This window comes from Canis aureus, chromosome 19, assembly GCF_053574225.1.
Source record: "Canis aureus isolate CA01 chromosome 19, VMU_Caureus_v.1.0, whole genome shotgun sequence".
Taxonomy (NCBI): Eukaryota; Metazoa; Chordata; class Mammalia; order Carnivora; family Canidae; genus Canis; species Canis aureus.
In genome coordinates, this window is record NC_135629.1 from 18611474 (window position 1) to 18639190 (window position 27717).

Below are 27717 nucleotides of genomic sequence, written 5' to 3' on the forward strand. Positions count from 1 at the left end.
AAAACGGAATTACCAAGACTTAATTGAACAAGGTTGAAAGTAGAATCAAGAGACAGGGAAACAATTTCTAAAGATGTGGCCTTGTCTTGGGACCCAACTACACCTGAAGAAAAATCTAGCTTTGGATTTTTTTTTTAAGTTTGAATTGACAGTTACTTATTCCTTAATATAATTTGAATTATTAGCCTCTAACCACAGAGAGATTCTTAATGGATATATCATTGCTTATTTCAACTTAAAGGTTAAGTAGTAGAGAAAAAATATTTTAAATGCAAATTTCTTTTATTCAAACTAAACCACTCAGCAATTCTGTAATGTGTATAGAAAGAATTCACTGTAGAAAGAGAACAATTATAAAAGTATGTGCAAAATAGATGCCTAAATCTCCTTCTATTCAAATAATTTTCTTGTAAAAGTGAGTATCATTATAAGATAATTATAGTTTATCCAAATCCCAACATGAAATTAACATTTCAATGATATAACAGAATTATAACATTTTTCCTAAAGGACAAAATATTTTATCAATTCAGACTAAATTTGTAATCGTCCAAACTTCACATGAAATGTAACAGATCATCTAAAACTCTACTAAATTTAAAATGAACAAGTTTTAATCCCAGGTTTATAAAGGTACAAAAATACCTTTGATAACAGAGGGAATAAAGTATGTCTGTCCTGAAGTGAAGTCTGCATTAATCTAGTCATCCAGATAAGACAGGCAAAGTATTTGTTTGTAACTGAGTAAGGGAAACTTATTTCTATCACTTAATCGGGTTGTCTCAACTCACTGAAAAGCTTCCCTTGGTGACCATCAGTAATGTATACAAATTGCCTAAAGTGACTAAGTGTTTGATCAGTAAATTACCAGATGTTAATATTTCACTACTAGTTGCTTAGCTACCACCAATGTTTTAGAAAATAATATTCTATTTCTTTGCGTGCAAATGTGAAACACATTATTTTTTATAATTTGTAAAACACTGAATGGTACAAAGAGGATAAAAGCCAGCCATATTCTAAACACAGGATATTTATTACTGTTAGTGTGTTATTATTGTATTTCTCTCTAGAATTTATTTTCTAGAATTACATTGTTTATATTATTGTATGCCTTTTTAATACTTACTATATTTGAATATTTTCCTATGGTACTACTTTGTTAAAAACCATTTAAAAAGTCACAGCAACTCACATCTCACTTTAAGTAAGAGCCAAATTCTTACCATAACCTCCAAGAATGGAATAGATATGGTTATTATTACTATTATTATTATCTCAATTTTATAGATAAGAAAACTGAGACATTCAAATCCTTAAGCAATCCTCTCTACTGATAATGCTATTAAATGGTGATAGGAGGGTTTGAACCTAGGCAGTCTGGTTTAATTTTTTTTTAAGATTTTATGTATTTATTCATGAGAGAGGCAGAAACATAGGCAGAGGGAGAAGCAGGCTCCTCACAGGGAGCCCAATGTGGGACTCGATCCCAGAACACTGGGATCAAGCCCTGAGCCGAAGACAGACGCTCAAACACCAAGCCACAGGCAGTCTAGCTTTAGAGAGAATGCTCTGGACCACTGCACTATGCTTCCAATGAGCATGGAATAATTAGGTGTGCTGAATAAACCAAAGAAGGAAGCACCATCCTATTAATAGGATCATGTTTCTTTCATGTGCTTGATCTCCTTCTGAAAAAGGGTAAATTTTAGTTCCTCTAAGACACTATTTTTTCTAATCAGAAGAATGCAGGCAAGAAGATAGAATAGTGAGGCTTTTATTTCTCATCCCTCCTTCTGCATGAGAGGGAACCCCTTCCTTCCAGATGGGTGTGCAAATATGTTGGATTTTTTTTCTTTGTTCCTTTCATCACCTTCACTTGGCTTCCAGATTCACAATGATTTGCATCCATAATGCAAAATAACTGTTGCTGGCCAATGCGTGTACCCTTTAACTTTGGCATAACTTAATTTTTCTTCTTTTTCATATTTATAGCACAACTTGTTAGTATACTATTAATAGCAGCAATTTTCAACCGATTATATCATAGTTGTAGTCAATTCACCAGCATACTCTGTTCTCCCATCCCATATATACTGCATCCTAATATAATTTCTCTTATTGAAATATGAGTTGTTTGCTGAATGCATTATGAAACTCCACATGAATGTATTATGAAAGCAATACTTTCTAGCTGTGCTCAGCTTTGCTCCAGCTTTGCTCAAATATGTCATGGGGGAAGGAGAAGGGTTCCTCCTTTAATCCTTGAAAGGGAGTGAGTAAACCAATGTTCACACCTCTTTCATCAAAAGAAGACTAAAATACACTTAAACTTCACTGTCCTCTAGGACTACCCAGAACACGATTTCTCAAAATAGAACCCATGGACAACATCTGCATCAGAAGCAGCTCAAATGCTTGATAAAAATGAGGACTATTATTCCCCATCCTAATTTTTTACTGACTTGAAATTTGCCAAAGCGAGGCAAAGGAATTTAGATTTTTAACAAGTACCTCCAAGTAAGTATATGTGTGTATTAATACATGTTAAACATTATTATTCAAATAAATGTTCAACATCTTCTATGGGCCATTTTCTATGCTGCTTTCTGAGACTACAATGATCAATAGAAAAAGACATAATCCCTGTCTTCAAGGAATTTCAGCCTAGAGAGGAGGCAGATATTAATCAAATGACCACAAAAAAGGCACAGAGAATCTCTACTACTACAGGAACTATGACGGAGAGAACATCCAAAGTATGGATGCTTGGCCATGCCAGGAATTTCAAGGAAAACACCTCTGAAATAAAATCCGAAACAGTATAAACTAAGTCAGGAAGAGGAGACAAAGGTTGAGCTCCAGAGAGTGGGAAAGTGACATCATAAATCATGCTTCAGAAGGAGCACAAAGAGAGACAGGGGGGCATAGGAAGCCCAGCATGATGATAGCAAATGGGTTGGAGGAGTAGGTTTAAGAAGCAGCAAGATTGGTAGTAGTGGCTGGACAACACTGTATCTGTAGACTAGCTCTGCCTTTACCTTCTACAAATGCAATAGGAACCCCTTGGAGGGCTAACATGAGGAGAGGACACTGGCAGGGTGATAGCTGAGATTATTCTTATTGACCCTAGAACTATGTAGTCACACAGGATAAGCACTAGCCATATGTAACTATTTAAATTTAAATGTAATAAAATTAAAAGCTCAATTCCTCATTCACACAGACTACTTTTCAAGTGCTTAGTATTCACATGTGGCTGGTAATTACCTATTAGAGACAGCACAGATATAGAATATTCATTGTCGCAGAAATTTCTAACAGCAGTGCTGCTTAAAGGTGGTCTGCAGACCCCAGCGTGGTAACCCAACCCTAAAAGCTGGTTAGAAATACACATCGTCAAGTCCTGCCCTGTATGCTAAGATTCTTGGGTGACTTCTATACCTATTACAGATTGAGGACCATAATTCTGAAAGGTAACTGAACATTCAGTGAAATCCTAAATAATAATCTGATGCTTTGAATGGGGTGAAAATCACAGATAAACTTCTAATATAGAGGATAATGACTAAAGAGATGTCAATATTGCCAAGTAAAGGACCAGTCTGAGCCTCAGTGTCACAGGATCTTTACAAGCCCCTTTAGGAGCTCAGTGAAATGTACACATCACCTGATTCAAATCAAATGTTTTACATTTGAAAAGAGCATTGTCTTATAGTTCTTTCCAAACATGATTTTAGGTTTTCCCCCCACTAACCCCCCTTCCTATCCATTCCCCTGTATTATCCCTCTCTAATGTCTGGCTGTTGTGAGTAGGACCACTACATATCATACCAATAGAATCCAGGCTGTGACACAAAAAGCTTAATTTTCTTTTTAGGGTTCCCGGTGGAAGACTATAATATGTGAAATGTTATTTGTTAGATCGTTAAGAGAAACTAATGAACTCACTGGCTTCCTGAAATTGTATTCTATTTTTCAGAGGTATGGGTGCCTATTTATTTTTAACTGTACTATTATCATACAAATAGATCAACTTGTGATTGTTATGGATTTCAGACACACAATCCACTCCACTTTCACTGCACTGTCTGTTATGTGACAAACTACTTGAGGAAGCTCACCAAAATGCCACCCTTGTAAACAAAGCATGAGAACATATGTGGGGATGCAAGAAAACTTCTTTCAAACAGCTAGCCTGTGCTATGGGTTAATTTTGAGCTAGAGTATAGCTACAATATCAACATGACAATAATCTTAAAATGAATACTCACCTATAGTAAACACACACTAATCAGGATGAACTGAATTTTTGTGTCCCCTCCCCACCCAAATTCACATGTTGAAGCCCTGACCCCCAGTGCAATGCTATTTGCAGACAGGGCCTTTGGGAAGTAAGATTAGGTCATGAAGGGTAACAGTCTTCCTTGACCAAACCTTAGTCAAGCTCCTTTGTCTGAGGCCTCTCCCCAAGGAGGCCTCTACCCAAGAAGGCCTCAACTTTTATATTACCCTGTCCACCTCTGCATTGTCTGATTTCAGCAAAAATCCTGATAAGTCAGGTAAGCCAGAATTATCCACCCTCAATATCCAGTCACAGAATTATCCACCCTCAATATCCAGTCACCCTGATAGATAACTGGGTTCCTCATCCCCCATTCCCCTCAGGCGATGTCTGGTCACATAGCCTGCCTTCAGCAAGAATCCTGCTAGATGAATTTAGCCAGAATCCCCCTTACTCCTGATGTTTCCTCTTAGTAATTTTCCTTCCAGCAACTTCTACCCTGCTCTTTGGGCTATAAACATTTCCTCCATTCCTTGTTGTATTCAGAGTTGAACCCAATCTCTCTCCCCTACTAGAAAACCTCATGGCAGTGCCCCTCCCTTTACTATCCTGATAGTTCTGAATTAAGTTGGCTTTACCATTTTATTATATTTTATCTTATATTATTTTATCAGGTAAGTGTTTTTTGTTGTTGTTGTTGTTGTTTTTTACTGAAACATAATTGACATTAGTTTCAGGTGTACATCACAATGATTTGGTATTTATATATATTGTGTAATGACCACCACACAGTACTCAAGTTAACATCCTTCTCTATACATAGTCACAACATTTTTTTTCTTGTGATGAGGACTTTTAAGATCTACTTTCAACAACTTTCAAATATGCAATACAGTATTATTAACCAGAGTCACCATGCTGTACATTATATCTCCATTTTAACTAGTGTCACAAATATCTTTAACAGAGTGAGACTATCGATGGGATTATTGGTGTGTTGAAAAGAGAAAGAGATATCTCTCCCTCTCTCCATCTGTGAAAGCATGGAGGAAAGGCTATGCAAGGACACAGTGAGAAAGAAGGGTCTGTTTTCCAGGAATACCATTCATTCCAGAAACTAAATTTGCCGGCACCTGGATCTTGGACTTCCAAGCCTCCAGAACTGAGACAAATAAATTTCTTTTGTTTAAGACACAGTTGATAGCAGCCTGAGCAGACTTAGACGCTATGTGCCAGGCCCAGGGCTACATACCTGGCAAATATTGTCCCATTTATCTTTACTTAAATTATTACTAAGCTGAAGTGACTAATATCACAAATACCTTACAAATGAGGAAATTTAGGTTTGCAGAGATCAAGTAACTTCCCAAGGTCACTCTGTCATTGTTCCAAAGTCATCTCATATTTACTTTTTTTTTTTTAAAGATTTTATTCATTTATTCATAGAGACAGAGAGACAGAGAGAGAGAGAGAGAGAGAGAGAGAGAGAGGCAGAGACACAGGCAGAGGGAGAAGCAGGCCCCATGCAGGGAACCCGATGCGGGACTCGATTCCGGGGCTCCAGGATCACACCCCGGGCTGTAGGTGGCGCTAAACCGCTGCGCCATCAGGGCAGCCCTTTACTTTTAATCCAAATTCGATGAAAATCCATGTAAAGCTTTAAGCAATACAGAGGAAAAATACGACAGCTGTAGAGCCAATCAAAGCATTGAAAACTCTGCTAACAGATTTTGACAGCTATATTAAACTATTACCTGCATTTAAACAGATGCTATTATTTTTATGAATATAATTAGGCTGTGTGTACAAAACAAATACATCTGTGGTTATTTCTTGTTTTCAATCTGAGAAATCTTACTCATTTGGATTCATGTCGCACAGACAAGATGGCCTGCTAAACATATAAATGCACATCAAAAGGGAACTCCTGTATGGATTGAAAACCTGAATTCTAATCCTTTTTTTTTGTAACTAATTTTGCAAACTTGGGCAGGTCTGTATCTCTTAGGACAAAGAGTTCTGTTGTGGGAAGAAGGGGCTGGTCTTAGCATCCTCCCCAGAGTTAACACTCTGGTTTTGTGTTCTCAAAGAAAGCCTTATCAAGAATTCTATTATATCAGCTGACAGAATAAAATATTTTATCTTTATAACAAATTTAAGTCTTTCTATATAATTACTTTGAATTTTGATCTGTAGGGTCAAAAAAAATAAAGGAATACGAAAGAAAGAAAGAAGAAAGAAAGAAAGAAAGAAAGAAAGAAAGAAAGAAAGAAAGAAAGAAAGAAAGACATTTAGGCAGAGAAACAGAGAGAGAATGAAAGAGAGAGAGAGAAAGGGAGCCAGAGGGAAAATGTGAGGAAGAGAAGAAAGAGGGGAAGGAGGGAGGAAGGAAAGGAAGTGGAAAAAAGAAGGCAGGAAGGAAGGAAGGAAGGAAGGAAAAAGAAAGGAGAGCGAGAAAGAAAAAAAGATCAATCAAAAAAAAAAAAAAAGAAAGAAAGGTCAATCATATATACTATTCTACCAAAAAGAAATATAAAATTTCAGCCATTGTTTAGCTGATAAAATCCACTCTGCTAGGAAATGTTAAATAATTAGTTGTATTGGCCAGGTCTCATTCAGTTGCAAGTGAACAGAAACCCATTTCAAAAGCATAAAGTAAAAGCAACAACAAATTTATTGATTCACATAAAATGAAAAGTTCATGGGTGGGTATGGCTTTAGGAAAATATCTCTGCCAGCAGCTCTGGGCTTACATACTGTCCCACTTCTCTTTCTAATAAAAGCCCCCAAATTGAATCTCATTGGCCAAAATGCGTTCATGTGCTCCTATTTAAAGCAATCTTTTGGTCAAAAAAGGGTCATATGCCTATTCTTTGAACCAAAGATGAGGGCAGTTTCACTCTTAGTCACTTAGAAACCACAAGAAAAATCCAGGTAAGATTACCATATAGCTGGCAAGCAAAAAACAGTAGTCATCTATTTTACCAAGAAATATATTAATAATACTGGTAATAATGGGTATGTGAGTGGTTCCCCCATCTTACTAAAGAAAATATAATTATAGAGGCATACCTTGGAAATACTATGGGTTCAGTTCTAGACCAATGCAATAAAGTGAGTAGGATAATAAAGCCAGTTAAATATATTTTATTGCCCAGTACACATGAAAGTTATGTTTATGCTCTACTGTTTTAAGTGTGCAATAGCACACTCATGTCTAAAATATATACCCTAATTTAGAAATATTGCTAGAGAATGCTAACCATCCTCTGATATTTCACCAAGTCATAATCTTCTTGCTGTCAGAGGGTCTTGCTTCCGCGTTGATGATACTGACTAATCAGGGAAGTGGTTGCTGAAAAGTGGAGTGTCTATGGCAATGTCCTCTAACAAGGCAATGATAAAATTTGCTACATTGACCGACTCTTCCTTTAACAATTTCTATAAAGCACACAATACTGTTTGGTAGCATTTTACCCATAGCAGAACTTCTTTTGAATTTGAAGTCAAACCTCTCAAATCCTGTCTCTGCTTTGAGAGCTAAGTTTATGTAATATTCTATGTAGTCTAATGTTCTTTGCTGTCATTTCAACAATCGTCATAGCACCTTTACTAGGAGTAGATTCCCTCTCGAGAAACTTCTTTCTTTGCTTATTGATAAGAAGCAATTCCTCATCTGTTCCAGTTTTTTCATGATTGTAGCAATTCAGTCACATCTTCAGTCTCCACTCTGATTCTAGTTCTCCTGCTATTTTCACCACATCTGCATTTCCTTCCTCCACTGCAGCCTTGAAGCCCTTGAAGTCTTCCATGGGAGTTGTGATTAACTTCTTCCAAGCTCCTGTTAATGTTGATATTTAGTCCTCTCTCATGAGAGACTAAATATAAAATCTTATGAATCATGAATGCTCTTAATGGTATCTAGAATTGTGAATCCTTTCCAGAAAGTTTTCAACTTACTTTATCCAAATTCAAAAGAAGAATCACTAGCTATGGCACCTATATAGCCTTACAAAGTATATTTCTTAAGTAATATGACTTGAAATTTGAAATGAGTCCCTGACTCATGGGCTACAGAATGGATGCTGTATTGGCAGGCATGAAAACAACATTAATCCCATTGTCTATCTCCATCAGAGCTTTTGGGTGACCAGGTGCATTGTCAGGGAGCAGTAAAATTTTGAGAGATCTTTTTTTCTGAGAAATAGATCTTAACATGAGGCTTAAAATAGTCAGTAAACCATATGGTAAATAAATGCACTGTCATCCAGGCAGGCTTGCTGTTCTATTTATAGAGCATAGGCAGGGTAGACTTTGCATAGTTCTTAAGGGCCCTAGGATTTTTGGAATGGTAGATGCGTACTGCCTTCAACTTAAAGTCATCAACTGCTTTAGCATCTAACCAGAGTCAGTCTCTGTCTTTTGAAACTCTGAAGTCAGGCACTGACTTTTCCTCTCTACCTATGAAAGTCCTAGATGACATCTTCTTCCGATAGAAGGCTATTTTGTCTGAATTGAAAATCTGTTGTTTAGTGTAGACACCTTATCATTAATTACCTGAGCTAGATATTCTGGATGACTTGCTGCAGCTTCTACATAAGCACTTGCTACTTCACCTTACACTTTTATGTTATGGAGATGCTTCTTTCCTTCAACCTCAAGAATCAACCTGTCTTTAGCATCAAGCTTTTCTTCTGTAGCTTCCTCACCTCTTTCAACCTTCATAGGATTAAAGAAAGTTGGGGCCTTGCTCTGGGTTAAGCTTGTGCTTAAGGGAATGTTGTAGCTGGTTTGACCTAACTAAACCACTGAAACTTTCTCCATGTTGGCAAAAAGTCTGTTTGCCTTCTCGTCATTTGGGTGTTCACTACAGTAGCATTTTTAATTTCTTTCAAGAACTTTTCCTTTGCATTCACAATTTGGCGAACTATTTGGCACAGGAAATGTAGCTTTTGGCCTATCTCAGCCTTTGACATGCCTTCCTCATGAAACTTATGCATTTCTAGCTTTTAACTTATTATTTTTTAAAGATTTTATTTATTTATTCACAGGAGACACACACACACACACACAGAGAGAGAGAGAGAGAGAGAGGCAGAAACATAGGCAGAGGGAGAAGCAGGCTCCATGGAGGGAGCCAGACATGAGATCTGATTGAGGGACTTCAGGATCGCACCTGAGCCAAAGGCAGATGCTTAACCACTGAGCCATCCAGGTGTCTCTAGCTTTTGATTTAAAGTGAGAGATGTGCAACTCTTCCCTTCCCCTGAACACTTAGAGACTATTTTAGGGTTTTTAATTGGCCTAATTTCAATATTGCTGTATGCCAGGGAATAGGGAGGCCTGAAGAGGGGGAGAGGGATGGTAAGGGCTTTGGTGGGGCAATCAAATCACATAGAACGTTAATTAATTAAGTCTGCCATATTATAGAGATGCAGTTTATGGTGCCCCAAAAGAATTACAACAGTGACATCAAAGATCACTGATCACAGATCACCATGAGAAATACAAAAATTTTAAACAGTTTGAAATATTGAAAGAATTACTTTAATGTAATGCATAGACACAGAGTGAACAAAATGCTATTGGAAAAATAGTGCCAATAGACTTACATGATGCAGGATTGCTACAAACTTCCAATATGTAAGAAATGGAATATCTGCAAGATGCAAAAAAGCGAAGCACAATAAAACGAGGTAGCCTGTAGTTGTAAATTATTGAGCATTCCTTATATGCTCAGAATTGTGCTAAATACTTTACACATATTACTGACTTTATCTTACATACAGATGAAGAAATAGAAGCTTAAAGAACTTGTATCACTTGTACAGATTTCTAAAGCTAGTAAGAGGCAGAGCTAAAACACAATATGGATTTATCTCATTTCCCAATTTATGATCATATGACTCTTAATTATATATTTCCTAAAGAATTAAGTTGGTATCTCATTTTTAGAGTCAAAGAAAATGAAAGCATTAAAGTAAAATAACTTTACAATGTAGCTTCAAAAAACAAAGGTTTTGCAAAAACAAGAGTACAATAGAATATGATTTATTAATAATGTCCAGAATGGATCTATGACATAATCAGAAACACAGTTTTAAATAACTCAGTTACCTTACTTCCAAAGTACTGTGATGATCAAAAAATAGTTTTTAGAAAATATATGCCTATGTATGTATGTGTATGTGTGTACACACAAATGCATAATTAGAATTCAATGTTCACAAAATAGTTATTAACAATCAGAACATGTAAACCTCTGAGAACTATCCACAACTCTTACTAGTTACATCAGAAATACAAATTATATCAGTTACTATTGATAATAGAATTATTTTAAGTCATGCAGCTCAGGATACTGGGATACCATTAACCAGTCATTCAAAAGTTGACTATTCATATATATATAACCATTGACTTTTGCAGCTAGTCATTGAGTTACTACAATGGCATGACTCTGAGCTAAACAATTTTCTATATTAAGGATTGACAAATGGTAGCCTCTGGGTCAAACTCAGCCTGCTGCCTGTTTTTGAAAATAAAGCTTTATTGGAACACAGTCATGCACACTGATTTACCTATTGCCTATGACTACTTTTGTACTAAGTGGTAGAGTTAAACAGCTGCTACAGGAAACTTCTACACTCAGGGATTGAAAATATTTACTACACCATCCTTCACAGAGAAAGGTTGTCAAGCCTTGTTCTAGAATTGCATGCGCATTGCATGGAGGACTTGAATTTTAAAGGGAAATTGCAAAAACCCTATTTTCTCCCTCCTCTTTTGTAAATCTGAAGGAAGGAAGATAATATTTTATAAATACAGACTGAATTTCTAAAGCTGTAAAAAGAACATCATATCACACCTCAAACCAACCTTTGAAAATGAGGTAATGAACTGCTTACCAGGCTAGCTGCTCCAGAATAATTGAGAGTTCACGTGGATGCCTGGAAAGTCCTCTCCTGCTTTTACTCCTTTAAATTCTGTTTCTATTCGGCCTTTAAAAAAGGAGTTAATGAGCTGATGTCTTTTCATTTGTGCTCTTTGGGACAGCTGTCATTTGGGAGCTATGACATGAACTTTCTTTTTAAAAAGGTTCCTTAAAACCTTTTAAACCTTAAAACCTTCTGTTAATGGTTTCCTTTTCATTGGTTTCTACAAATCATGTCTTGTTTCCTTCCCACTAAATCATGATGACCCTGCAGTCATATATGAATTAGACACGTTCAACCCTTAACAGGCATTCACAGCACCATGTGGCTACTGAGGGACTTTGCTTACCCACATGTCCTTTGAAGGATTAACTAGACACTTGGCCTTTATTGGTCTGTACTTGGAATTGCCATATTTTATCTGTTTTTCTTAAGCAGCTTGGGCTCTGGATGACCCACTTGCAGTGAAGAAGGTATTTGCTTAACATTAGAGCATATTGTATTTTCCCTGATTCTGAATTAAACTCTAGGGCTAATGCCTTCATTTTCTACGCACAGACTGATTACTCCAATTTTATCTGATTGGATGGAAAGAGGGTATTTTGGATGGGAAATTTTCATCTTGATCCTTTATCTTCAACTCTAGATGGCACAGGGAATCCCTGATCAAATTTCCAGCAGTTACATGCCGATGACATATTAGGCATTAGGGTATGCCACTGAGAAATACCTCTAATGGTCTGCCAGTTGCTGGATACATTTTGCTTGTGCTATTTAAATAAACTAGACATGTTTCATTGTGCACCATAATGTTTCACTGCTGGCCTCACGAGCCTTAGATTTTTCTGATTTTCAACAATTTCAAGAGTAAAGATGTGAATGTGAACATATATAAGTATTCACCCCAAGCCAGAACAGAATATATCCCCCTCAAAGGAAGAACACATTTTTGGTTGTAAAGAGACCATATGGCTACCAGAAAAGCAAAACAAACAACAACCCTTAGAATATTTTAAAATCAGCACAGGAAAGCTGTTGACAAGGAAAACAGGATTATAATGTGGGTGAGAGAACCAGAACTCTGAGTTAAGATCTTCCCTAGAACAACTCATTCATTGCTACATTCCATTCCATTTACAGGGAGAAGTTGACTCCCCTCCCCACCCCAAAGTCCATATACTCCCAAAGAGTGTTTGCATCAGCTCTCATATCTGTAAGTTCCCTTTCTGAAATGCCAATTCTATGTACTGAAACTACTAAAATGAAAATAGAAATGCTTCTACTAAGTCTATGGTAACATACATTTTGGTTCAACTGCCTTAAGGCTTATTGAAAATACAGAGTGTGCTCAATGCATGCTTTTTCCCTATCAAACATCCATCCAAGGAAAAGACCACGTCACCATGAGATCTGTTTCAGTAGGCGGCATGTGACAAACCAACTGGAGTCAGGAACCCCAGGTCTTTTCTCTACAACTCTTAGAAAAGATGCATTCTTTTTAACTGAGAATGCCTAGCTCCTTATAGATAAGCCTGGAGGTATAAGCATACTTGCTCCAGAAAGGCAAACTCTGTCTGACAATGAGGTCAGCACAGACAGCAGAGTTAGGAGACTTGAAAGATGAATCCCAAATGGCATCCTTTGAGCCCAAGAGTGAAACACTCCCTAAGGAAGAGCTGCTGTAACTTCAGTTAGCTAATAAATTCACTTTTTGTTTAAGCCACTTAAAGATGCCACTTGTAGGATAATCACAAACCACAGTATTTTTGAAATGACAAAAAATAATAAAGTTATTATGATATGCTTATCAGATATTGGAATTTTGAAGATATATGTTACTTGAGAGAAATATGTTAATATGTGAGAAGGGAGGAGGAAGATTCTGGATGAGTAAGCACAATCCATAGGCCTGGGTGAAACACAGAACAAATAGGCACACTGGAAGGAGAGGGTGATGGGCTCTGATGGAAGGGGCATTTTCAAAAGTGAAGTGAGCAGACACAGAAGACATGCTTTCATGTGCTTGACCACTATGGCTGCTGTTAGAAATGATTTAGCAAAATGAGAGATCTATAGTTTTATGTAGGGCTGAAGCAAAAATACCCAGCAAAACTTTATCTCCAATGATATTACCTCTGTCATGAGTCAGAGTACCTGATCTGTTAATATTTATTTCCCATTTTTGACTCGTTAACAAATACCTCTACCACTTATCAGATCAGAAGTTTCCAACAACCATACTGAGCCACTCTAAGGTTGAACAGGTGGGTCCTGAAGTGGCTTAACCCTTGAACAAGTCATTGTCAATTATGAAAAGCCATGAACAGCAACAGTAGAGAATCACAATAGTCATGTGTGTTTTGTTCAACTCATTTTCCTCATTTGCAAAGGGAATAGAATATAGAGATCATTTACAATAGAGATTTGTAGTGGAAAATTACACTCAATAAAAAATAGTACATGAAAACTGTCTATGTAGCACCTTAGTATGAAGGTACTAAGTAAATTATAGCTGCTATATTTTCTACAAATAAGTATTACGTTTGCCAATTACATTTGCATTTGTCTGTAAATGCATATGTTTAAGAATGAAATTATTTTCCCCAAACAGAATGTATACATGAAAGTATCTATAAAAGGAAAAGACTTGATTTTTCAGAATGCTTTATTGTTGGCATTGTTGAAATCCTGGAGTTACAGAAGAAAAATGCATAGAATCATCTCTAATTATTCCATCCTTTTAATCAGGTAATTTATTTACTACAAAGAAATTTTTCACACTGGAATTACTGGATGGCACAATAGAATAAAATTGGATTTGAACAACAATTTGAGGCTCTCGTGTTTTTTATGAATAAAAAATATGCATAAATAAAAACAGATTAATAATATACTTAAATTATTACTTTTTCTAGTCTGTTTATGTCCAAATTTCAAAAAAATAAATATATATTAATCATGCCACTTAACAGCGCAATCATTAAAGATCAGCATACTTTTATAAAAGCTGAAAGGGTCTAACAGACTTGCAAAAAGTTTTAGCCTCATCAGAAAGCTGCATTTAGGAGTCAATCTAAAAAGTTGTGAAAGCAAATACAGAAAAATGTGTCTATGCATTAAATATTCAGCAAGATAACATGGTAATATGACACTGGAAAACTATTAAAAAGTGTATTTCAGAGTGCATATGGAAGAAAAGAACAAAAAATATTTCAATGGGCTTAAGATTTGTGACTTTATCCTGGGATGAATACAGTAAAATCAATGAAGAAAAAAATTGAACAAAGATATAAAAGAGATACTATGTTTTTCTGATAACAGAAATGGAGACTAAATATAAAATCATTGCTTCTTGTTGATGCCTCCTCTACCTCAAATATCCAAATCCACCCCACAGCCTAGCCTCTCCCTTCTCTTTTATAATGCACTTTCTGAAATTGCAATAAAACATGCAAACAGAAAAATGCACAGAGAAATTTACGATTGTTTTTGACACCAATATAAATGGACTTGCATGGTATGTATTCTTTAGTTGTTGTTGTTTTTTATTTTAAGTAGGATCTAGGCCCATTATGGAGCCCTTTTGGGTTTCTTCTATAAAATATTATGGTTATGAGATTTTTTTCCCCCTTATTGTTACATATAGTGGTAGTTTTCATTGTTGTGTATGTATATACCACACAAGTTTAGCTATTAAAATAATACTATTACAAATAGCCTAGAGCAGGGACGCCTGATTGGCTCAGTGATCATGCCTGAGCCAAAGGCAGGGGTGATCCTCTAGTCCTGGAATCAAATCCCCCATCGGGCTCCCAGAGGGGAGTCTGCTTCTCCCTCTGCCTATGTCTCTGCCTCTCTCTCTCTGTCTCTTATGAATAATTAAATTAAATTAAATTAAATTAAATTACCTAGAGTAGCATTTCCTACTCTTTTTTTTTTTTTTTTCTAAGTCCACCCAAGAGTGGACTTTCTAGGTAGAAGTTTTGTGGTTATTTACCTTTAGGTTTCCAAACTGGTTGTGCTAGTTTACCCTATTATATGCACTGCTTGGATGTTTCCATGGGTCCATAACCTATCAGTATTTAGTATTACCATGTTTGTTTGTTTTAATTTTAGCCATTTTTATATGTAATGACTTCTCATTAAGTTCTTTTTTATTGAAATATATACACAATAAAATACACTGATAGTTAAGTGTTCAGTTTGATGGTTCTCACCCTTGTAACTACTATCCAAAACGACATACCCTATAAATACCCTATAGAACATTTCCATCACCACAAAATCATCCTCTTGCCTTTTCTATTCAATTTGGCACTTCCTTCTAAACTATTATTGTCCTAATTCCTATCACTATAGTTCTCTTCTCGGACTTCAAGTAAATGAAATCCTATAGGATATAATTATTTATGTATGGCTTCTTTTGTTCAAAATTGTGAAATTGTGTAGTGTTTTTAAAGCTATTTATTTATTTATTTATTTATTTATTTATTTATTTAGCACCCAAGCAGGGGGAGGTGCAGAGGGAAAGGGAGAGAGAGAAAGAACCTCAAGCAGTCTTCCCGCTGAGTGCAGAGCCCGACATAGGGTTCCACCCAGGGCTTAGTGTGGGCCTAGATGTTAGGACCTTAGATTATGACCTGAGCTGAAATCAAGATTCAGGCAGTTAAGTAACTGGGCTACCCAGGAACCCCCCATATTGTGTGTTTACCACTGCATTTATGATTCATCATGACATGGCATGTATCAGTACTGTTGATTTACTTTTTATTGTCAAGAAGTATTCCACTGCATGAGTATACCACAAGTTGTTTATTCCATTCTCTCCTATTGATGAGCATTTGAGTTGTTTCAAATCAGGGGCTATTTTGATGAAGCTGTGATAAACATTTTTATAGATCTTTTTGTGGACCTATGTTTTTATTTATCTTGCATAAATACTTAAAATAGAATTCCTGGGCTGTGGGGTAAAACAGTTATGTTCAACTTTATAAGAAATTGCAAAACATTGATTCAACGTACTTGTACAATTTTACATTCCCACTAGCATATATGACAGTTACAGTTGCTCCACAACTTTGCCAACAATTATTATTGTCACTCTTAACAGTTTTCCCTTACAGTGGATGTAAAATTGTACATATTCATGCTTTTAATTTATTTTTTATTGAATTACAGTTGATATATCACTGCGGTTTTCATTAATATTTCTCTGGTGACTAGCATAGAGACTTTTTGTACATATTTGTGCTTACTGGTCATTCTTTTTAAAAAACTTTTAATATTTATTTAATAGATTGCCAACTTTGTCTCCCCCACACACACACTTGGAATTTCATCTTATTTCCATGTTGAGTAATGAAACAATGACAAAACTAATAAGAATACAGTACTTCAAAAAGAGAAACTAACAGAGCTCACTTTCTTTTAACAGGCAAAATATAAATATATGCACTTTAGAATGCACACCAGTTTAGTTACTAAAAAATTCAAATGACATCTTGAAGTATGTAGACAAATCCAGGGTGTGTAAGAAGAGCTGAGACACTATGCAACTGTTAGAGGGCTCTTGGCACTGCATCTCTTGGACACTAGCTGAATCCTGACATGGGGGAAGATTTTAGCTAATGCTATATGGAGATGCAGAAAGTATTAGGTTAACTTAGGGCTGTAGGAACCAAACACAGAATACTAAACACTGAGGAAAGCATCCACCCCAGGAAGTACTTTACTTTCCAAGAGCTCTAAACTGGCATCGCTCCCAGGGCTCACATGGCTGATATTATCCTCTGTGTTCCATTTGGCACAGCAAGTGGCAGTGTCTTTGCGACTTATGATGGTGATGCAGCCCCTTCAAGTGGCTTTCACCACCTTATCAATGAGGGTTTTGTTTCCTTGGTCAACAGCTTCCCAAACATGTCCACAAGTCCATTCCACATAATCTGCTTATTTAAGCAACTGCTTCAGTATTTCTTGCTATTCTTGGGACTATAGTACAAGTCCATCCAGTATTTCTTGCTATTCTTGGGACTATAGTACAAGTCCATCCAGCCATCTGGACAGTGGCTTGTCCAGTCTTGGCATTCTCATCAAACTTGTCAGCAGTGACTAAGTCAATAGGTAAGGTAATCCTCATATCATTCTTCTTTGACAATTTTGGCTCTGTCTTCACCAATTACCAGGTTGTTGAGCACCTTAAAGAAAGCAAAAGCCACTCCACCACCAATAATCACCTCATTGACTTTGTCCAGCACATTATCTATTAGCTGAATCTTGTCTGAAAACTTAGGTCCACCTGGATGGCCAGGAAAGGCTGTTCTGAGCTCTCTGGTATTGACAAAGGAGTTCAGTTCCTTTATCAAGAAACCTACAGCTTTCTGTGGCCAACTGATTCCCACCATGGAGCTGTGGGTTTGGTGAGCAGTGCCGAAAGCATCATTTCCACAGACATCCTCTTCCTTGGAAAGTGAAGCTTGGAAGGCTTCTATTTTGGCTCAGTCTTAACCTTATTCTCATAATTATCTCTTTCCTTCCCTTCTTCCACCACATGAAAGCAAAGGTTCTCCAGCCAGATGACAGACCCAGCAGCTGGGTCAGCACAAACTTTCTTCACTTCCAGACCCATACAAAATATTCTTGCTCAGCAGAGATTTGAATTCTACGGCAACTGCTCCAAAGAGAACCCATCAGGTATAGGGGCACTATCAGGCCAGCCTAGATGGCTCATAAGAACAATTGACTTGGCTCTATCGTTCAAGCAGAATGTGTTGCTTTGGATGGCAGCCTTGATTCTCTGGTTGTTTGTTATCTGGTTGTTCTCATAGAAACACTGAAGTCTACTCTTATGATGACCTACTTCCCCTTCATGTCCAGTTTGTCCAGAGGCAGCTTGTTAGAAAGAAATGTCTTGGCAATACAGTGGTGGTGAGGCTTAGATTTTAAACAACAGCATTATTGGCTATTCTTGTATCTCCTTTTGCAAAGTATCTTTTCAAAAGTTTTACCCTTTTTATTGGGTTATTTATAAGATTGACTTGTGAAGTTCTTGATATATTCTAGATAAAAGCCATTTTTCAGATTTATGCATTTTGTAAATATTTTGTTTAATTTATGGATTTCTTGATGATTTCTTTTGAAAGAAGTTTTTAATATTGATGAAGTGCAAATTATCAATTTTTATAATGACTGGTGGTTTTTTGTTGGGTTAAAAAAAAATCTTTGCCTACTAAGGTGACAAAGACAATTTCCTATGTTTTTCTCTAGAAGATTTATGGCAGAAGATTTTATATTTAGGCTTTTGATACATCTTGAAGTAATTTAACTTTGGTGTATGGAGTGACCTACAGAATTGACCCAGCACTTTTTGTTTAAGGGGACTTCATTTCTACTGAGTGGATTTAATTTAGCATCTTCGCTGAAAATAAGTTGTCTCTCTAGGTACTTCCATCTGTGTCTATACCTAAATTTAGACTCTCTCTTTTGTTCTACTGATATATTTGTCTCATTCTTTATACCAATGCCACAGTCTTAATTAATGTAACTTTATAATGGTTCTTAAAAGAAGGAATGTATGTTTTTCTATTTTGTTCATTGTAAAAATCTCCTTGTAATTCCATTTTAATTTTAGAATAGTTCATGAATTTCCTCAAAAAATCCTTCCGAGATTTTGACTGGGATTGAATTGAATCTGTAGAGGTCTGATTGCTTTTAAGGTTTACTATTTAACTTTTGTTTTCAATAATTGAACTATGACATATCACAGTATATTTCTTTTTGTATCTATGTTGCCTGAGTTTTACAGAACTTCCTCAATCTTAGCCTTGAATCCTCTAATTAGTTTTTTAAAAAATCTCGGTTACAATCTTCACAACTATTGCTTTTGCCTGATTAACTCTTCCGATTTTAAGACTTCAATTACATTAGACATTTATACTATATTCTAATTGTCTGTTATAGTCTCAGGTTTTCCATATTTCTGGAGCTTCTTGTTTCAGTTTGGACATTTTCATTTGACCTATCTTCCAACTCACCTATTCTTTCTTCAGCTACATCTAATTGATGATTAAACTCAACCACAGATTAATAAGATCTCAAATAGTGAAATATTAACTTCGATTAGTTTAAGTTCTAGAATTTCCAAATTCCAAATATTCCCATCATCTGCTAAAATTTCCATCTTGTCACTTAATTTCTGATAATATTAATTTAAAAGTTATGTACTGTAACTCTAACATGTGGTTATTCTCTTGATAAATATCAGTTGCCTGCTTTTTCTCTTGTGTTTTGGCCAATTCTGAACTTTTTGTGCCTGATTACTTTGTATTGCTTATCAACATTCTATATTATTAAATAGCAAATTTATATCAATCAGTTGAAGCATTAGAGAATGCTTTCTTCTTCCAGAGAGGAATTATTTTTGTTATTGTTGAGCAGCTGGGTGCATCACCATAATACACTCAGGAATTGAGGTGATTTTAAACTGGGCATCAATTATGAGAACTGGTCTAGTTTACATTCACTGTTACATGTAGAATATAACACCTTTAGGTATCAACTGAAAACTCAAGTATTTATAAGAACACTTAGCTCCACACTTTTCCCAGCTATATGAAAGTGTCAATGTTTTGCTCAGTGTCTTATCCTCTTATCAATGCTTTAGCATTTATCATTATTTTTAATGGGAAAAGTAGCTCTAGACCCTGAAATTTTCTTCCTTGGTTCTTGGTTCTCTCAGTTGTGCATTGGTAGTCTTTTTACATTGGTAGGTTTTTTTGTGTGTCTTAAAATAGATATTTAAAAACATATTTTCCTAGCTTATTTAGTTGTTCTTAGCAAAAAGACTGTTCTTAAGTGTCCTAGTTAGTCATTGCTAGAAAAAGAATTTCTTTATCATCTCTCTAAAGTAGTTTTTTTTACAAGTTACTGAACCAGCTTTAAAAATATATATTAAAATATAAGTCTTTCTGATACATTTAGAAGAGGCAAGGTTTTCCTTATTTAGATTCAGTTCATTTACATCTGGAATCTTTAATTGGGATATGTCAATTTTTAATTGGTAATTATGGGCACTGCTTAATGATAAGGAACATGTAACTCATAAGTGTAACTTACTGGGAATAAAAGAGGATTTTATGATTAAATGACATTTGGGTTTACCTTTGAAATGCATACACACAAAGTATACCCAAACCCACATAACAAAGACTTAAAAAACTGAACTGAAATTTAAACCACTCCCCATAAAAGACAATAAAGATCCTATAGCTTGAACATAACTGGACTAATTTTCTCCTGGGACAAAACCACCCACATCCACAAGACGATTATAATAGCAAACAGAATCTATACAAAATAACATGAACAGTGACTAGCATAAAACCCAAAATTAATTGACATGGAAAGACCTAAGAAATGTGACCCTCTTTCTTTCTTTGAGAAAAAAAGTGTGTGCAAGTGGAATAGGAGAGAAAGGGAGAGAGAGAATCAGAAGCAGGTTCCATGCCTGGTGTGGAACCTGATGCAGGGCTTGATGACATGAGCTGAAATCAAGACCTGGATCCTTAACCAACTGGCACCCAAAAATGTACCCATTTTTAAAAAAGACAACAGATGCAAAGCCTCAGATGACCCAGAATTTGGAACTATCATGACAAAGACTTAATACTAACTACTACTATGTGTTAGAACTTTCATAACAAATACACATAGAATAAATACAGAGATAGGAAATATCAGCACAGAAATAAAAATATTTTTAAAAAATGAAGTTTTAAAACTTAAAAGTACACTATCCTAAATAAAAGATTTACTAGATGGGCTTGATAACAGAATATACATAACAGAGAATGGTGTCTGCAAACTCAAAGATAGATGAATAAAAATTGTTCAAACCCAAGAAAACAGGAAATAAAAGATGATTTAAAAATTAAACAAGAAAAAAAATTAAACAAGAATTAGGTACAAATGAAACCACAATAAAATACCTAAAGTAAGTGGATTTCTTGGATTTCCTGAAGGAGAAGATAAAAAGATGAGGGCACAAATGGATTTAAAAAGAAACATTTGCAAATATACTAAATTTGATGGAAAACATAAATTTATAGAATCTAGAAGATCACTAAATTCTAAATAGGATAAATTCTAAGAAAATCATGTGTAGACACATAATAACCAAATAGCAAAATCCAAAGATATCTCAAAAACTAAAGACATTACATGAAGAGGGGTAATAATTTGAAAACTATGGATTTCTGATCAAAATTTACCTAGAGTAGTCAGTATATAGACATTGGTAAGGTACTGACATGAAAAACAGACTATATATATCCAACACAAATATCCTTCAAGAATAAAGATAAATAAAAGAATCAAGGAATCAATCTCAAATCAAGGAACAATGAAAACAATTTATCATCAGCCAATCTAAATTACAGGAAAAAAAATAAAGTTCTTCAGGATGAAGGAAAATGATACTGGAAGGACTACTGAATCTTTAGGAATGAATGAAAAGATTGAGATAATTATAAAAAATGTTTTTAAAAATGTAACTGATTGATTTTGATAGTTAGATACAAATATCAAGGTCTTAAATTAGATATTTGCCCCTGATTATTGAGATTGATCAAATGTGTTGTGTCACTTGGATGCTTCCTTTTAGAACAAAAGTACTCATTTCTCCACATGCCAGGACTTGTTGCCTACTAAAGGCTCACAAGTGAGACCTACTCAAGAAATGCCCTCATTAAAGGAGAGCTTCCTCATCCACTTTGTGACTCTTTCCCAGGGTCCAACCTCATTCAATGAGCTCTATATTTGGGTATAAAAGCCCATCTGCTTTGTCTCAATTTGGAACAACCCTGAAACGTCATTGCAGTCCCTCAGCTCTCCACAAAATCAGCTGATAGTCTTTGTTTTTTGTTTTTTTTAAATTTTTTTTTTATTTATTATGATAGTCACAGAGAGAGAGAGAGAGAGAGAGAGAGAGAATGAGGCAGAGACACAGGCAGAGGAAGAAGCAGGCTCCATGCACCGGGAGCCTGATGTGGGATTCGATCCCGGGTCTCCAGGATCGCGCCCTGGGCCAAAGGCAGGCGCCAAATCGCTGCGCCACCCAGGGATCCCTGATAGTCTTTGTTTTAATCACACTACAGTTCAAATTTTTTCAGTCTGCATGATCTTATTTCATTACTCCTTGTAGACGTGATTTCAAAGGGCCCTCTCCAACAAACTTAGTGCATGCAAATCTGCTTCCAGTCTGTTTCCTGGGTAACCTGACCTAAAAGAGTTTAACATATACAGAACCCTTGTAAAGATGAATCCTTTGGAAAAAAATGAAAGATGAGGGGGTGAGGAAAGAACAAACATCACAGTAATTTTCACTTGGAGATAATTATTTAGATTGTTTTTCTCAGTATGATTGGCTAAATAAAACACATTCATGGAAATCCTCTGAAAGGCAAATGATAGTGTGGAGACTTGCTTTCTATCTAAACTCCATCAACTCTAAGATCTTGTATGGTTTCAATCTACCACTGGTCTCAATGCCGAAGATAAAATAAATAGAACACTATTAGAAAGTGAAAAAAAATGAGAAAATGCTCTCTTGGGCCATAAAGAGTGTAGAGAAAAAGATGCTGAGTTATCATAAGGAGCAATAGCTATTGACTGGCATTCACAGCAAACAGACCAAATCTTCTTTTACAGGCAATGACAGATTCATCCTGAAAAAAAATCTCAAATTCTTTCCTTAGGTCAAGCCATTAAAAAAAATCACATAAACACTCTCAATCACTGTAAAATGTTGAGGATTAAAGATATTTTGGTTGAGATTTTTGCTTATCCTATTTCTACTGGTTGAAAAAAATTCCAGTCATTCATAACAATTCCTTTCATTATGGAACTAGGTACACTATTGCATATTGTATCTCATTTATATTTTGTTATTAACCACACAGTATATTATTGTAGAATTATTGAAAAATACTTTGATGCCTGCGTGGCTCAGTCAGTTAAGCATCCAACTCTTGATTTTGGCTCAGTTCATGATCTCAGGGTGGTGAGATCAAGCTCCACTGGAGCTCCACTGGACGTGGAGCCTGCTTACCATTCTCTCTCTCCCTCTGCCCCTCTCCACCCACTCTCATCTCTCTCTCTCTTAAAAACAAACAGAAGAAGCAGAAATTGGATAACAGATTATAAGTAATCCAGACAGACATTGCAGGATTCATGCTTTATGTTGCCTTTCTAATATTCCTTCCTCCCAAAGAACATACTATTTCTCCTCCAGGAACCTCCAGACCCTCTCTCCCCAAGTGAAATATGCACATGCATATGACTTGCCCTATCCTTTACTTTAAAAAAGTAAGGTAGTTGTCTCAGGCCTAAATAATCAAATCCCAAAATGATTGGTTCAGTAATAGTACCTGCATCACGACAGGCCAATAAATGTTGGGGTATTGTAAACAGAAATTAAGGAAGATTTCTTTATTTTTTCTAGCTGAGAATGCTAAGACGGTAGGAAATGTTCTTACATATGGCCATCTTGGCCACCATATGTGGTGGTCCTTCCTGAAACTAAAACTAACACAAATAAAGCAAAATAAAGCTAAAGCCTTAGAGTTCATGACCTCTAAGCCTTTGAATTCGGTTGTATCTGAATCTCTTTTGAACTTTTCTGTTTGTGTTAAATAGTCCCTTTCTTCTTAAGCATACTTGAATTTTGTTTGCATTACTTACAACTGAAAGAGCTTCAATAATATATAACTGTTCATAATGGTGATTATTTTCTCCTGGCTATATTTAAACAAATGTACACAGTTTAATAGATAATAGGAAGACAACAAAATTGAGAAATATTTCATTTTCTCTACATAAAACTATCAAGTATAGCAGGTAAGGTAAATATTATTAATCATATCTTACAGACAAATCAGAGAACAAGGGACAAAATCAGATTTTGAACTGGAACTCATGTCTTGTTAACATTTGGTATTTTATGTGTTATATATATGTATGTATTTATGTATATATGTATATATTTATATTTACATATATAAATATATAAATGACACGACATTGTCCTTCAACTTTCTCATCATCTTAATAAATTATTTCCTAGATATTAATAAAAATTACTTACCATGTGAGAGTGAAAATGAAGAAATTATGAGCTTATAAAGACTTTATCAATCCCCAAAATTAGAAATCTAGAAAATAATGATATTGAAAAGGGAACCAGGATCTGTGAGAGTTTGGATAAAGGTTTGAAAGCATCCATTCCTTCATTCAACATATGTGTCTCATGCCTTCTTGGTTCAGGGCCTTGTCAGAATACTGGGAATTCACTGTGATCAGGCCCTATCTGGCCTCTGCCCTCATGGCATTACAGAAAGAGACAAAACACATCCAAGTGTGTACACAAATTCCAACTCTGGCATGTATACTGTATGGGAGATATTTTGGTGCAAATGAGTTCATAAGATGATTTGATATAACGAGGAGAATTAAGGAATGCCTTTGAGGGTAATGATGCTTAAACTGAGATCCTGAGCATTAACCAGCTTAAAAGGGAGAGAAAAGTGGTGGCTTAGCAGTTGAGCATCTGCCTTCGGTTCAGGGTGTGATCCTGGGATCCAGAATTGAGTCCTACATTGGACTCTTTGCAGGAAGCCTGCATCCCCCTCTGCCTGTGTCTCTGCCTCTCCCTCTCCTTCCCCCTGTTCGTGCTCTCCCACTCTCTCTAACAAATAACATCTTAAAAAAAAAAAAAAAAAGCACACATAGAGAAAGAGATTGTTGCAGAAGAATATAAATTAATTAACAATCTTTTCTTTGCAATATGTAGCCTAACTTTCTCTTGCTTCAATTTAAGCTATTTTAAGACAATACTTTTTCTGTGCTAATCTTTCCTAGAACTGTACAATTTAGATGCGGAAGAGATCTTAAAAATATTCTAAAATAACACTTCACTTTTAAGGATGGAGAAACTAACCCCTGTCCCCCATTGTGATTTGTACAAGGGCACCCAGTGAAAACAGCACAAGTGATTAGTTATTTTTCAAAAAAACAATTTTTGCCAAACTAAATCCCAATTTCTATATCTAACCATTATCTTGTCAATCTTTTAATCCTTTCATTGACTCTCCACTTTTCCTATATCTTTGTTAAGCTGTAGAGCTCAAAGTGTGTCACACAGTTCCTAATGACAGCATACCGAAATAAAACACAGTGGGTTAGATTCCTGCAGTTTTTCACATTATCCCTAAAATATTTGTGCCTGAATGTTGAGTTTCTATCTGAATAACCTTATAAATTTTACACCAATATGTAAAATTTTCTGTCATAATGCAACTATAATTGATTTTGTACATTGAGATATAGGTTTTTCAAAAAATCTATTTTTATTAAGAAAAACAGTCCAAACAGTTCTTTTGAAAAGAGACCATAGATAAGAAAGCAACAAAGAATGATATTTGTTACTAGAGTGCAAAGCATCTGTTATTAAAGTAATTGTTGAAATATCTGTTTTGCTATTAGTTAATTATTTCACAATAAATTGCCTAATAATTAATAGATTTATTGAGAGCCTCAGAATTCACATTGGTTGTAAATTTATTCAAACATTTTCTCTTGCTCTTTTTTTTAACGATATATTTATTTATTTTAGAGAGTGGCGGGGGGGCAAGGCAGGGAGAGAGGGAGACATTCCCAAACAGACTCTGTACTGAGCACAGAGCCAGATGTAGGGCTTGATCCCATGACTTTGAGATCATGACCTATCATGGCACCTGGGTGGCTTAGCAGTTGAGCATCTGCCTTCGGCTCAGGGCATGATACCGGGATCCAGAATTTAGTTCCACATCGGGCTCCTTGCAGGGAGCCTGCTTCTCCCTCTGCTTGTGTCTCTGCCTCTCAGTCTCTCTGTGTCTCTCATGAATAAATAAACAAAATCTTTTAAAAAGAGAGAGAGAGAGAGACAGAGAGAGAGAGACAGAGAGAGAGAGAGATATCATGACCTGAGCCAAAACCAAGAGTTGGACACTTAACCAGTTATATCACCAAAGTACCCCTTCTCTTGCTCTTAAATCCTTTTCAGAATCAGTTATAAAGCTTAAATCTGTCTTGATTTTTATCTATCATCTTTCCTTTATTCTTTTTTGGTAATGAAATGGATTAAAAATTCTGAGCCATCTCAGAACCATCTTTCATCTATCATGAAAAATTATATCCAGAAAAATATTGCTTTTGAATAAAGTATCACATTAAAGATAAAGTAACAAAAAAGCAAGCAATTGCTTCTTCATTATTGTACATTAATTAATATATTTATTGTAATATAGGCATATAATAAAATTAGTGTATAAAAATATATAATGAAAAGCAATCACCTTCCCATTTCCTTTATTTTGTCATTATTTTAATTTTTATTCTTTTGTAACTTTAACAATATTTTTACAGCTCTATTTCTTGTGCCATAACCCCCAGTAAATGACAGTTCTGTCAAGTTAAATCCTTATTTTTCATCTTCTCCCACTAATTTTCACCTCTTACCTTTTCTCAAGTGTCTGTTTGTATATTTTAAGGTTAAAGCTAACATTACATTGTATATTCATAATCTTTTTTTTTTTTTAATTTTTATTTATTTACTTATGATAGTCACAGAGAGAGAGAGAGGCAGAGACACAGGCAGAGGGAGAAGCAGGCTCCATGCACCGGGAGCCCGACGTGGGATTTGATCCTGGGTCTCCAGGATCGCGCCCTGGGCCAAAGGCAGGCGCTAAACCGCTGCGCCACCCAGGGATCCCTGTATATTCATAATCTTTACCTGAGCTTTTGTATAGATTTATTAATAAAGTTTAAAACTAACAACCTGTATCAACATTATTATGAGTGTCTTAAGTTCATGTAAGTATTTGTCAGATTGAGACCTTTCTAAACTACTGATCCAATATTATGATCCCCAAGTAGCTCTAAGGACAATATTCCTAGGTAAACATAACTGCTTTTTTTATACTCCTTTACTTCAAACCATTACATGCATCAGTTTGCTTCCTATTTCCTTGGATAATGATTTTCCTATACAAAATTTGATTTTGCCTGACCATTGCTTTTCCTTTTTCTTCTTGACCAAAAACCAAAATAACTACAAGCTTCACCATAGCTCCAATCTATCATATATATTGACAAAAATATCATATATTGTATAAGGTCTTTTTCTGCAAATACATAAATTCCAAAGTGCTATAATCTGCTCCAATTTAAGATCAGAGTCACTTGGTAAAAGATTATTACCCTAGAATTTCTCAGCTCTCCTACATCACATCGACATGTTCTAAATCTCATAAACTTGGTTTCCTTGGCTGTCTTCTTCATTTTTCTAGTGTATTTCAAGAAAATCCTATGATACACAAATGGTAAATGATAAGAGTTTTGAATATTTTAAATATCCCAACCTACTGATATTTTGGGTGGGTATAGAATTCTAGATTTGATATAATT

General features: G+C 35.6%; 2 long non-coding RNA genes and 1 pseudogene across 12 annotated transcripts in view; 1 reads left to right on the forward strand and 2 right to left on the reverse strand.

Moving 5' to 3' along the window:
* LOC144289704 (uncharacterized) overlaps positions 1–27717 on the forward strand; it is a 285074-nt gene that overhangs the window by 192275 nt on the left and 65082 nt on the right. The window lies entirely within an intron of this gene.
* LOC144289702 (uncharacterized) overlaps positions 1–27717 on the reverse strand; it is a 175398-nt gene that overhangs the window by 20498 nt on the left and 127183 nt on the right. For 10 of the 11 annotated variants that reach the window (XR_013357608.1, XR_013357604.1, XR_013357605.1 and 7 more), the window contains 2 exons: positions 11194–11286; positions 9898–9944 (listed from right to left, as the gene is read on the reverse strand). The exons of the other annotated variant lie outside the window; for it this stretch is intronic. This is a non-coding gene — a long non-coding RNA (uncharacterized LOC144289702). The remainder of the gene's footprint in view (positions 1–9897; positions 9945–11193; positions 11287–27717) is intronic. 11 annotated transcript variants of the gene reach the window in all.
* On the reverse strand, positions 16912–27591 carry LOC144291055 (phosphoglycerate kinase 1 pseudogene; annotated as a pseudogene).